Below are 13,706 nucleotides of genomic sequence, written 5' to 3' on the forward strand. Positions count from 1 at the left end.
GTCATTCCCCACAAGTTCTGAATAAATGAAGGATTTTCTACCCGATGTAATTTAAAAGGTTGCCTAGTCCGGGGGAGTCAAGGCTTTTATCAAGAAAATTCAAAAACAAAATTTAAAAAGTAATTATGGGAAAGAATCAAGAGAATTCAACAAAGCAGCTAGATCATCTGCCACGTATTAAGAAAATGGAATTTTCTTTCCTAGGCTGAGTGTAATCAAAGGTCTTTGGTGCCCGAATGCTTAATTTAAAGCTTGAACTAGGGGCAATCCAGCAACCACTTCAACCGGACACAATACATATAAACTAAATATTTGACCTTATATACACAATATAATTTTTTAATGAAAAAGATTACGCTCTCATAGCTCCGCCCCTATCCCCTTAAAATTCCTCGTATTAGTAACCGATGTGCACGAAAATTGAGTTTAATTACTGCCCAGTATCGATTTCTTCGATTTACTCCAACTTTTCGTTCAATTAGATAGTTATAAAATTGTATATTTTGATCATGTAAATTTGAGGTAAAAGATTCTTAAAGAAAAACGCCAAATAATAGTTACTAGCCTATTTGTTAGTATTATGTAAATATTAGCCCTAGGTTTAACCCGGCAGGTTAGATTTCCACAGTGGTTAATGGTATAGGTTGCAGTCTTGTTATGGTACAATCATTTCAGCTAGTTTATACGATTGTGGTTGAGTTAGGCTTCATTTCCATTATTTTACATTATACATTATTATATATATAAGAGTCAAACTCATCTCTCTTCTTAGCTTTGTATACGGTCAAAATCGAATTTGCCTTTCATATGACTAATCGAGATTAAACATGATGGTCCGAGCTTCATCATTGTAATATCGAGCCATGATGCGAAGTTAGGTTGTCGAGCTCGAGCCCTAGAGACCGATCAAGATCGAAATCAGCCAAGACCGAGGTCAAGACCCAGAGACCGATCAACATCGAGATCGGCCAAAATCGAGATCGAACAAATAGAGACCAATCAAGATCGAGATCGGCCAAGATCGAGATCGGCCAAGATCGAGATCGAGCCAAGAAACAAAAGGGTCGTTATAGCCGCTATTAGGGGGAGAATCTCAGCGGAAATCACGGCGCAAATCAAGGAGAGACTAATTAATTAATCTATCATGAGATCTCCACTATGTATTTTTAATTATATCCAAAATAGGATTTTCCCACTATATTAAGGGTTATTATCATTTGTACAAAGGGATCAGATTCATTGAGATATATAGAACAAAAAGCAAACACTATCTTTTTCTCGCTTTGATATTTAGTCATATTGTTTTTTTATCAATCATTCTCCATTCAATTTGAAGGTGATAAAACTTGAAGGCTTAGGCTAACTAATCCATTCGGTTTGCATTCATTTCTTTTACAGCTAATTTCGATATTCATTTACTTATTATTCCCAATTTGTACCAAGTTATACCACGTATCCTTAGAACTACGTATAAATTCAATTGCTATCCATTTTTGGGTCAACAGTTTGGCGCCCACCGTGGCGCTAAGGATAATAGTGTTTATTTGATACAAATATCTATAAAACATACTATTTTACACTTGCTCTTGGAAGTATCTTTGATTTCAGGCTAAAAATGACGAACTCTCAATTAATGGCCCTACCTGTCGTCAATGAATCTGGCCATCTAGGTGAGAATAACAACATGAATCCCGGGGATGAAAGGCCACCCGTTGACCCCGTTGGGACTCGGGCCATGGATCCAATTGACGTTAATTCTCATCTGTCCATTGAAGTGAACCAACATTCCGGCCCCGAAAACAACATTCATGGTGGAACTCGATCTGCAGTTCGAAATACCCAAAATGTTGGAGAAGACGGGATTAGCCTGTGTATGATTTTCGAAATGTTGCAAGCTCAACAGGTAGCGATAGCTCAGTTGCAGAGCCAAACCCAAGCACCGAGCAGGCCTGAGCCCGTTCCACCCCAAGAAGTCACCCACGGAACGGGGCCAGTTGTAGTAAGGTCAAATGAACAAGAATCGGGGACTAACCCCGAAATTATAAATATGCTCAAGGAACTGACAAAATGGATAGAGTCGGGAGAAAAGAGGATTGAAGCAAACGACAAGAAAGTAGAAACTTATAACTCCAGGGTTAATCAGATCCTGGGGGCACCACCAATATTGAAGGGTTTGGATTCCAAAAAGTTCGTACAAAAGCCTTTCCCCCCGAGCGCAGCTCCCAAACCGATCCCCAAGAAGTTCCGCATGCCGAGATTCCTAAATATAATGGAACGACCGATCCCAACGAACATGTCACCTCTTACACGTGTGCCATTAAAGGGAACGATCTAGAGGACGACGAGATCGAATCCGTATTATTAAAGAAATTCGGGGAAACCCTGTCAAAGGGAGCAATGATATGGTATCATAATTTACCAACTAACTCTCTCGATTCTTTTGCCATGCTTGTAGATTCTTTTGTAAAAGCACACGTCGGAGCCATAAAGGTCGAGACCAGGAAGTCGGACCTTTTCAAGGTAAGGCAAAATGATAACGAGATGCTGAGAGAGTCTGTATCTCGTTTCCAAATGGAACGAATGGATCTACCACTGATCACAGATGATTGGGCCGTTCAAGCTTTCACCCAAGGACTAAACGAATGAAGCTCAGTGGCTTCACAGCAGTTGAAGCAGAACTTGATTGAGTACCTGGCTATAACCTGGGCCGATGTACATAATCGATATCAATCAATATCAATCAAAGATTAAAGTCGAAGTCGACCAGTTGGGGGCCCCTTATGGATCCGTTACCAAAAGGAACATCGACCGAGAATCGAGGTTGAACAGGGACCGATACCAGCCGTATAATAGAGATCATAGGGGCAGCGGACCAGGGTACCATTCTGTACGAAGTGAAAGGAGAAGTGACCGAGGCCAAGGGTCTCGAGGGCTGATGAGCAAGAATGGTTTTGACAGGCATATCGAACCTAAAGAAGCACCGCGATTATCAGAGTATAACTTCAGCATCGATGCATCCGCCATCGTATCGGCTATCAGATGCATCAAAGATACTAAATGGCCTCGGCCTCTGTAGGCCGATCCAGCCCAGAGAAATCCCAATCAAATGTGCAAGTATCATGTAACCCATGGCCACAGAACGGAAGATTCCAGGCAGTTGAGAGAAGAAGTAGCCTGGTTATTCAATGAAGGTCACATTCGAGAGTTTTTAAGTGATCGGGCCAAGAATCACTTCAAAAACAGAGAGTTCAATAGACAAAATGAGCAAGAAGAGCCGCAACACATTATTCACATGATTATCGGGGGTATCGATATTCCCCAAGGGCCAGTGTTAAAACGCACTAAGGTGTCGACTGTAAGGGAGAAGTGATCTCGGGCTCAGGATTACATACCAAAAGGAACTTTGTCCTTCAACGATGAAGACGCAGAAGGAATCATGCAGCCTCATAACGATGCACTGGTAATATCTGTACTCATAAATAAAACTCAAGTTAAGCGTGTGTTGATTGATCCAGGTAGTTCGGCTAACATCATTCGATCGAGGGTCGTAGAGAAACTTGGTCTACAGGACCAGGTCATGCCCACGACCCTGGTACTAAACGGATTCAACATGGCATATGAAACTACTAAGGGCGAGATAACTCCATGTGATTGAAGGCGAAATGAGGTATAACGCGTTGTTCGGGAGACCATGGATCCACAACATGAGAGCGGTACCCTCGACCCTACACCAGGTTCTAAAATTCCCGACATAAGAGGGAATCAAAACAATCTACGGGGAACAACCCACAGCAAAGGAAATGTTTGTCGTTGACAAAGTGACTCCGATATCGTCACTCTCATCGGCAAAGGGGTCAAATTCGAAGGGAAAACAGGAGGCCAGATAGAAATCACAAATGTCGGCCTCGGCCCAATTAGAGAAGCAGGAGATTGATGAAGATGATTATTATGGGGTCCCTCAATCCTTCATAGTCCCTGATAATTCCGATGCTACCAAATCAACGGTCGAAGAATTGGAGCAAATCACACTAATCGAACATTTGCCCGAATGAAAGGTATACCTGGCACGGGGTTAAATTCCAAGCTCAGGAAAAAGCTTATTCAATTTCTTATAGCTAACATGGATTGTTTTCCTTGGCCCCATCTTGACATGATAAGGATCCCACCGGAAATCACCACCCATAGACTAAGCTTGGATCCAAAGTTCCACCCGGTGAAGCAAAAAAGAAGGCCCCAGTCCGAGGTCAAACATGCCTTCATCAAGAACGAGGTAACCAAACTTCTCAAAATAGGATCCATTCGGGAAGTAAAGTACCCTGAATGGTTAGCAAACGTAGTGGTAGTCCCTAAGAAGGGAAACAAACTTAGAATGTGTGTAGATTATAAAGATCTGAATAAAGCATGCCCCAAGATTTTTTTCCTTTGCCTAATATCGATCGTATGATCGATGCCATGGCCGGTCACGAGACTCTCAATTTTCTTGATGCCTACTCCTGGTACAACCAGATATAGATGAACCCGGAGGATCAGGAAAAGAACTCGCTTATCACTAAGTATGGCACCTACTGTTATAACGTAATGTCATTCGGTCTAAAAAATGCTGGTGCAACATATCAACGCCTAGTAAACCGAATGTTCAAATAAAAAATAGAAAAATCAATGGAAGTTTTTATTGATGACATGTTAGTTAAGTCCATACGAGCAGAGGACCATTTAAAGTATTTGCAGGAGACTTTTGATATACTCAGGAAGTACAATATAAAGCTCAACCTCGAAAAGTGTGCATTCGAGGTTTGTTCGGGTAAGTTTCTTGGTTTCATGGTATCCAATCGGGGAATCGAGATCAACCCCGATAAAATTAAAGCTATCGAGGATATCATGATAGTGGATAATGTAAAAGTCGTGCAGAGGTTAACTGGGCACATAGATGCCCTAGGGCGATTCATCTCAAGATCCTCCGATAAAGGCCACAAGTTTCTCTCGTTGCTAAAAAAGAATAATTTCACATGGACCTCGGAATGCCAGCAGGCTTTGGAAGAGCTTAAACGATACTTATCGAACCCGCCGCTACTTCACACACCAAAGGCAGATGAACAACTTTACTTATCTTTGGTAGTATCGTAGGTAGCGGTAAGTGGAGTTCTAGTCCGGGAAGAACACGGTACGTATTTTCCCATTTATTATGTCAGCCGGACCTTAGGTGAGGACGAAACTAGATATCCCTATCTAGAAAAATCGGCGCTTGCTTTGATGAGCGCTTCTTGGAAACCAAAACCATACTTTCAATCTCACCCCATATGTGTTGTAACAACTTACCCACTTCGAAATATTTTACATAATCCCGAACTTTTGGGACGGTTAGCCAAATGGGCCATAGAAATCAGCAGGTATGATATTGAATATCGACCCCGAACAGTAATTAAGTCTCAAATTTTGGCAGACTTCGTGGTTGACTTCACGTCGGCCCTAGTACCCGAGGTCAAAAGAGAACTATTGATAAATTCGGGTACGTCCTCAGGAATATGGACCCTCTTCACAGACGGTGCTTCGAACACGAAAGGGTCCGGGCTCGGCATCGTACTAAAACCACCCACATGCAACATAGTTAGACAATCTATTAGAACTATTAAATTGACTAACAATGAGGCCGAATATGAGGCCATGATTGCAGGTCTCGAACTAGACAAGGGCTTGGGAGCGGAGGTGATTGTGGCCAAATGCGACTCCCTCCTCATAGTAAATCAGGTTAACAGAACTTTCGAAGTTAGAGAAGACCGAATGCAAAGATACCTAGATAAGTTACAAGTAACTTTACACCGATTTAAGGAGTGGACTTTGCAACATGTGCCTCGAGATAAAAATTATGAGGCCAATGTTCTTGCAAACCTAGGGTCATCAATCGAGGACAATGAACTCGATTCAGGAGCCATCGTGCAACTCATGAGATCAGTTTGAATATTTATAGCCTAGTAATGACGGTTCAGAACCGGTAGTGGCCAACCAACGACTGACAGGCATTTACTGCCTTGGTAACTGGACCGATGGAACATTTTGTTACATACATCATAATCGGGCTCGTCGCTGATATAATCATCCACCAAGTCAGAGTTCAGAAATTCATATCATTTCTCATCATTTTCTTTTCGAGAAATGAGGGGATTATCTGTATACGGTCAAAACCGAGTTTGCCCTTCATATGACTAATCGAGATTGGAACATGATGGTCCGAGCTTCATCATTGTAATATCGAGCCATGATGCGAAATTAGGTTGTCGAGCTCGAGCCCTAGAGACTGATCAAGATCGAGATCAGCCAAGACCGAGGTCGAGACCTAGAGACCGATCAAGATCGAGATCGGCCAAAATCGAGATCGAACAAATAGAGACCAATCAAGATCGAGCCAAGAAACAAAAAGGCCGTTATAGCCGCTATTAGGGGGAGAATCTCGGCGGAAATCACGATGCAAATCAAGGAGAGACTAATTAACTAATCTGTTATGGGATCCCCACTATATATTTTTAATAATATCCAAAATAGGATTTTTTCACTATATTAAGGGTTATTATCATTTGTACAAAGGGAATTAGATTCACTGAGATATATAGAACAAAAAGCAAACACTATTTTTTTCTGGCTTTGATATTTAGTCATATTGTTCTTCTATCAATCATTCTCCATTCAATTTGAAGGTGATAAAACTTGAAGGCTTAGGCTAACTAATCCATTCGGTTTGCATTCATTTTTTTACAGCTAATTTCAATATTCATTTACTTATTATTCCCAATTTGTACCAAGTTATACCACGTATCCTTAGAACTACGTATAAATTCAATTGCTATCCATTTTTTCGGGTCAACAAGCTTAACTAATATTGGGACATGTTAGAGATAATGGCATGGTATGATAATGGATAACGAGAATTGACAATTATTTAGCCTTATATTAGGTTTGGCAAAGGTAGTCCCAGCAAATTGGTATTATATAATCAAATCCTAAAAAATTTTAGTTCCTTATTTCTTCTCTCTCCCTGTATTTCTTCTTTACTTTTCTTCTTCAATATTTTCCGGTATTTTGGATCTCTTTACCAAGTTAAATCAAATTGTGTTATAGAAGAAAGAATAATAAAAAATTAGCCAAAATAAACGGAATATCTCACCATCGCAGAAGATTCTACCTCGAAGGATTTTTTGACACAAAGATGTTTCTGCCTACTTAATTTTATTTCTTTCACTCATTTTACGAGAAATGAAACATATCAAATTGATAGTGTCAATGAAGACCAATCCAAAACTTAATTCCATAAGCCCGATTCAGCATAAAATTTTGGTCTTTTTTACCCGCTTGATTCTTTTTTAACTATTATTTAAAAAAATAGCATTATTTATTGTTTATTTCATAAAAAGTACTTTTTTTAATTATTAGTATATTATAAAAATAAAGGTCAATATTTAATAAGTAAACTGACTCACTAATCACATGAAGTACTTTTTTTTGTCCATCTCCATTCTCCCTTTCCAACATTCATCTTCTTCACTCCATTTTTGAAAATCTGATGCATATGTGAATGCCACCTAAATTCAAGAAGTATTGATTTATACGTCTTTTATACTTTGTATATCAAGTATCACTTTAATTCAAAATATATTTTTATGTATATAATTGTTGTATATTTATTTGTGAAGTGCCATCTTATTTTAAGATGTATTTTTAATGTATATTTCAAATATATTTTATATGTCAAGTGCCATTTTAATTCAGGGTGTATTTTTTATGTATATTATTTTTGTATATTTATATGCCATCTTAATTAAATTTAAGATATATTTTTTATGTATATTTCACGTGTCTAAGTGTCATCTTAATTGAAGATGTATTTTTATGTATATATTTTATATATTTTATATGTTTTAATTCAATGTGTGTGTATATATATATATATATATTGTACATATTAACATATATTATTATCGAAATAAGATCTTTATGTTAAGAAAGGATGAAAGAAGGAAGAGAAAAACTTAAGAAAGATAATTAAAAAGAAAACGAATGGAATAAATTTAGAAAATATACTGCATCGGCAGAAAACAAAATTAAGCAGATGAAGAAAAAGAAGGAAAGCTAATAGATAAAGAGAAAAAAAGGCATGATTTTTGTATAAAGAATTATTGACTTTTCATTTAAATTGCTTATGTTTAGGGATTAATAAATAATATTACTATTTTAGTGGAACTGTGTGCTACAAATATAAATATTTTTCTGCCACAACTGTAATATTATGTTTCATGCTAAGAATTTGTTATATTTCTTTTAAACTGTGACAGTTATGTAAAGTTTCATAAAAAATTTATATACATTTTGATATATACAAAGAAGGAAAATAAACTTGCGATATCCATTTTAGTATACGCATATTTGACACTATGATATACAAATAATATAATTATTTTTATTGTGATATGCATTGATATAAAGACAACAATAAATTTTAAACAACTATATTTATAATTTTATATTTTAGATATACAAAAAAGGTAAATAAAATTTTAATATACATTTTGATATACACAAAGAAGGAAACTAAAATTGTAATATACACATTATTGTTAGAATATACATTTATTGGCTGATATCAATATCTATAATTAGGCCTTTTCTGCTAATTACGTCGGTACAGTGTCACACCATGCATGCCAAAATCCCTTTATGTTATCCACACTCTAACTGTTCATTCTATATATTTGGAAGTTATGTTGTTCGGACTCTCCAAAAGTGCTGCCGCATCCGTGTCGGATCCTCCAAAAAATGCACTAAATTTGGAGGATCCAACACGACCCAATGACATTTTTGAATAGTCCGAGTAACATAGTCCGGAAGAGTATAAAGTTCTACATTAATTAAGGATATAAAATTATAAAAACTTTATATAATTTTTTTTTAACTATAACTTTCATAATGAGTTATTCTCAAATGACATTTTCTTAATAAATTCAAACATTTCATTTCTTTGGTGAAAGATAACAAGTTTTATTTTTGCGTTAAAGTTTCTTTGTTGTCTCTTTCACACCAGTGGCCAATTTTGGTGCTATTCACAAATCCAATTCCTTTTAAAAATAGGTCTCTCATCGTTCTTATCCCTATTTCCAGTTGTTTCCCTTTTCGTTCTCTTAAAGTGGTGTGACAACGTAGATTAGTTTTACTTAAAACCTATCTAGCGTTTCCGCCTAATAAGGCCATAGCAAGCTGTAAATTAACAACCCTAATATGATAGATAACACATTCTTACAAGTAAATCTATTACTGCTTAACCACTCTTTCATTTTCTTAATCAAGATTTCCCCCTAAAAATTTAAATAGTGCAGCATTCCTCGTCATGCTTGAATAAGTAGATAAATGGCCTTTCCTATTCATTAAGGGTCAGTGTCTTAGCTATTTGTCCTGCTATTGGTGTACGACTCCAATTAAAAGTAGTAATTCACATCATTCAAGAATAGTAGAGATTAACCTTATGTATCCCGATTGTTGCTGAATTTAAAAATTCAAGAAATCATTTTAATTAGCCTGATAGAGTAGTTTAACCCTCCAAAACAAGTTGACACTTTAATACCCGGAAAGGCTTACCCTTCGCTTTATACTAAACAAATATCTTGACAGTATCCTATTGTTATTACCTTATAGGCTTATACCATCTCCTTTTTCTTTTTTTGGAGGGGACGGGGGGTCAACTTATGCCATATTTTTCGACCGGTTAAAAGAAAAGAAACAAGTAACAATTTTACAGCTATTCAATTCTGTAACTATTAATTGTAGGATCATGTAACTTTTAATTATTAGGATCAAGCGTTTACCATCCCCGATCCATCACCTGGGTCTTGCCATATGTTGGTATTACCCTGCATGAACTGTGGACGTTCTACGAATTAGCAAGACACAACTAATACCAGTAGTTAGCAGTTATTCAAATATTTTAGATGAAAGAATTGGGAATATGTTCTTAACTCAATTACTTTACAGTGGCTCCCTTAATTCAGCACATTTAAAGACTCCTACTGCTCGTTTGATACGAGGTACTAATTTTGGAATTAAATTTGAGATGAGTTTGTCACATGTTTAGTTGAGATAAAAGCATTGTATAACTAATCCTGAGATTAGTTATCCCATGATCGTAGTGTTATTTTTATCACTATGGAAAAGGAGATATATAACAATCTCGGAATAACTAATCTCAGAATAATTAATCATGGGATTACTTGTTTCCGAACAAAACCACCCCTTAAAGTCTCTTCTCCAACCAACAAAACAAGTCAATTCAGCCATGGCTGGTAAAAATTCTGTAACAGTGGACTTTCTTGAGATTCCACTCTGCATATGAATAAAATTCCAAAAAGAAATAAAAAATTAATGCACTTATCAATTAAAAAAAAAGGGTAGGGAAAACAAATTAAAGCTGAATATATATTTTCTTCCTTACTGCTTTTAATGTTTCAAGATGAGCTTTTGACGCCGTTTTAGGAGACCGAACTAGCTTAGCTTCTTCATTTTCTTCTTCTCTTCTTTCTCCGCTTTTTTTCAAGATTTGAAAGAAATGGTGATCTGACAAGAATTATTGGTTGCTTCCACATAAAAACTTGAGAATGACATTTTGGGTTTTTTTTTAAAGAACTATTAGTTGTTTTCTGAAAACCATTTGACATTTTCCAAGCACAATTACGACATGTATACTTGTTGGAGTTCAGGAATCAATGAGTATATCTTATTTTATACTGACATTTTCTATCATCTGATTTAGTGACGATCGTTAGATATTTCTGCTACATGTCATCCTCTTTTTGCTAATTTAATTTTTTACTTTTATGATCTTTTTGGGTGTATGTTGACAACGGTATACAATTGAAGTACGTAATTAACAAAGTTCATTGACTATATATGGATATTTACAAATGCAATTCACAATTTATGGTGGAATTAATTGAAGTACGTAACTAGCAAACTTCTCGATATGACTACTTTTAACTTTTAGGTGTAATTCATAGTTTTTGATTGAATTAATCAAATCTTATCCACACTTATATTGTCAGACATGTTTACCCGAAAAATGGATAGAGTTGAATTTATACGTAGTTCCAAGGATACGTGGTATAACTTGGTACAAATCGGAAAGTAAGTAGAAATATATTGAGTATTGACTGTATAAAGAATGAAATACAAATCAAACTGAGTGGAAAAACGGTTTATGAACAAGCAAGACGAATTAATATACAAAACCCAAAAAAAGATAATCTCTCTATGAATATCAGTATGTTTTTCTCTATGAATATCAATAATATGAGAGTGTATCAATGCCTTAATGTTCGATGTCTGTACAGAAATAGTAGCTATCCTTCTTATAGTGGAGAAATCATACTTTAGATATAATTAAAAATATATAGTGTGGATCCCATGATGGATTAGCTTTATCCTAATTCCCGCAGAGATTACTTCCCTTAGTGCGGCTGTAACGGCTCTTGTCTCTTGGCTCGATCTTGGTTGGATTTGGTATTGGTCGATTTTCAGATTTAGAGCTGCATATTAACTCGAGCTCGATACTGACTCGAGCCTGATATTGACTCGGGGCTCAGCATCGAATCGGGCTTGATATTGGTCGGTCTCTAGCTCTTAAGCTCGATAACATCGCTTCGCTTCATAGTTCGATTTAGACTCGAGCTCGATAATGACTTCGAGTTCGGTATTTGATCGGTCCCAGAAATTTGAGCTTGGTAACCTGGATTCAGATCTCATCTCGATATTATGAAGATGACCTTCGGTGCATTATGTTTCAATCTTGACTAATCATACGGTTTCGACCGTATACAAATATTATGGAGAAACAATTTCAAATGCGTCAATAAGAAATTGAAGAAATTAAGGAAAAAACATCTATAGAGAAATCTTGAGAGAGAGAGAGAGAGAGAGAGAGAGAGAGAGAGAGAGAGAGAGAGAGAAGTTGTAAAATTCAAACGAAAGATAAAAAAAAAAGGCTGCAAATAGTAAGCTAACGAATCGACCACTAATGACCGTACTCGTACAAATTGAATGAAAGGGACAGAAAGAAAGCGATAAAACCTAAATATTTGGTAGTTCTATATACAAGAAACGTCAGTGATGCATTCGGATCATATTAAGTCAACTTTCCTGTGAATTAGAAATAATTATAAAGTTTAAGTTGTGTACATTGAAAGTGCATGAAGTTTTGATATAGTTAGATTAAATTGATTTACAATGACATATTAACATGTAATCCTTTGTAGAAAATTTGATATAGCAACTTAAACAAATATAAATAAAAAAATTCGATCAAATTATATTTGATAGAATAAAATTTCTTTACACCATCAGTTAATATATATATATATATATATATATATATATATATATATATATATATATATATATATATATATATAAAATCATGATGGATTACGTTATTATAAAGTTATTGGCGTATGCTAAAACAAAAAAAAAAATGTTTCGTTTAGTTTCTTGCATTTCTCCTTGGGATACTTGACTTTTTATAAGGCATTTACCCAACTTGTGATTAAATAAAATAGAAATGGTCCTCTCACTAGTTAGGCTTGAGCTTCTTAATTCGCACAATCAAATGAGAATTTTCATTATGTGTGTGTATCTTTGTATAACAAAATTAACTTTTGATTTCTGTCTCTTTTTCTTCGTTTGCTTTCATTTTTCCCGATTATTTCTTTGGGTTATATTAGGTAGTGTGTCCCCCACCCCTTTTACCCCAAAAGATATATATATATATATATATATATATATATATATATATATATATATATATATATATATATATATATATATATATATATATATATATATATATATATATATTTTATGACTTGTCGTGGGTTAAAGAATTTTTCCAATTAAAGTGACAAATTTGAGTAAGGATTATTTTATTTATAGAGTTGCCACTTAGAATTCATTTTTTGGGTGTTCCAAGTTATCTTTTATTTGAATCCCTAGTCAAAGGAAGGTTTGACTCTATTATCATTGGTCTGGAAAAATAAAGTCCGGGTAAGGAATTCTGTTAACCGGGGAGAAGGTGTAAGGTATTCCCCGAGTCCCGTGGTTCTAGCACGATCGCTTTATTGACTATATTTGGCTTAAATTAATTTTGGATAAACTGTGATTTATTGGTTTTCATGCTTTATCTATCCGTTTTTGTTGCTTAATTATTAAAAGTACTAAAGAATGACTTGGAGAATATTACATTGTCATGACCACGCTACGCAAGTGAATGCGTGATCGAAAATAAAATTAATTAACTTATCATAATCGCGCCTCGCAAGCAAATCTAGAATCATAACAATCAAAATAATTATAGTACTTTTGAGAAATTACTACATTTGAGAAAAAATAATTTTTGAAATTTATTAAATGTCAACTACCGCGCTACGCAAACGAATCCGCGGTTATAGCAAATGATTAATTAAATTAGAAATTAATTAAGCTATTGGATATGTACAAGATTATTGAAATAATTTATTGAATGTTAAACAACACGCTACACAAGCGAGCCCGTGAATGAAGAAGTTCAAGCGCGCCTACTAGTTGCTTAGCGATTATTAAGAATAATTTTTTCTAAACTAATTTTGAGATAATTGTGAGGCCAAGAATTATAAAAATTAATCTGTGGTAGAGAGATAAGAGAG

At 35.5% G+C, this 13,706-nt stretch overlaps 1 long non-coding RNA gene across 1 annotated transcript; it reads right to left on the reverse strand.

The window, feature by feature from the left end:
• Window positions 1-10,425: 10,425 nt before the first annotated feature.
• Window positions 10,426-10,830, reverse strand: LOC138896631 (uncharacterized). The gene is made up of 2 exons (XR_011410002.1): window positions 10,709-10,830; window positions 10,426-10,624 (listed from the first exon to the last, which is right to left on the reverse strand). It is a non-coding gene; the product is annotated as an uncharacterized lncRNA (long non-coding RNA).
• Window positions 10,831-13,706: the final 2,876 nt, after the last annotated feature.

This window comes from Nicotiana tomentosiformis, chromosome 8 (assembly GCF_000390325.3).
Source record: "Nicotiana tomentosiformis chromosome 8, ASM39032v3, whole genome shotgun sequence".
Taxonomy (NCBI): Eukaryota; Viridiplantae; Streptophyta; class Magnoliopsida; order Solanales; family Solanaceae; genus Nicotiana; species Nicotiana tomentosiformis.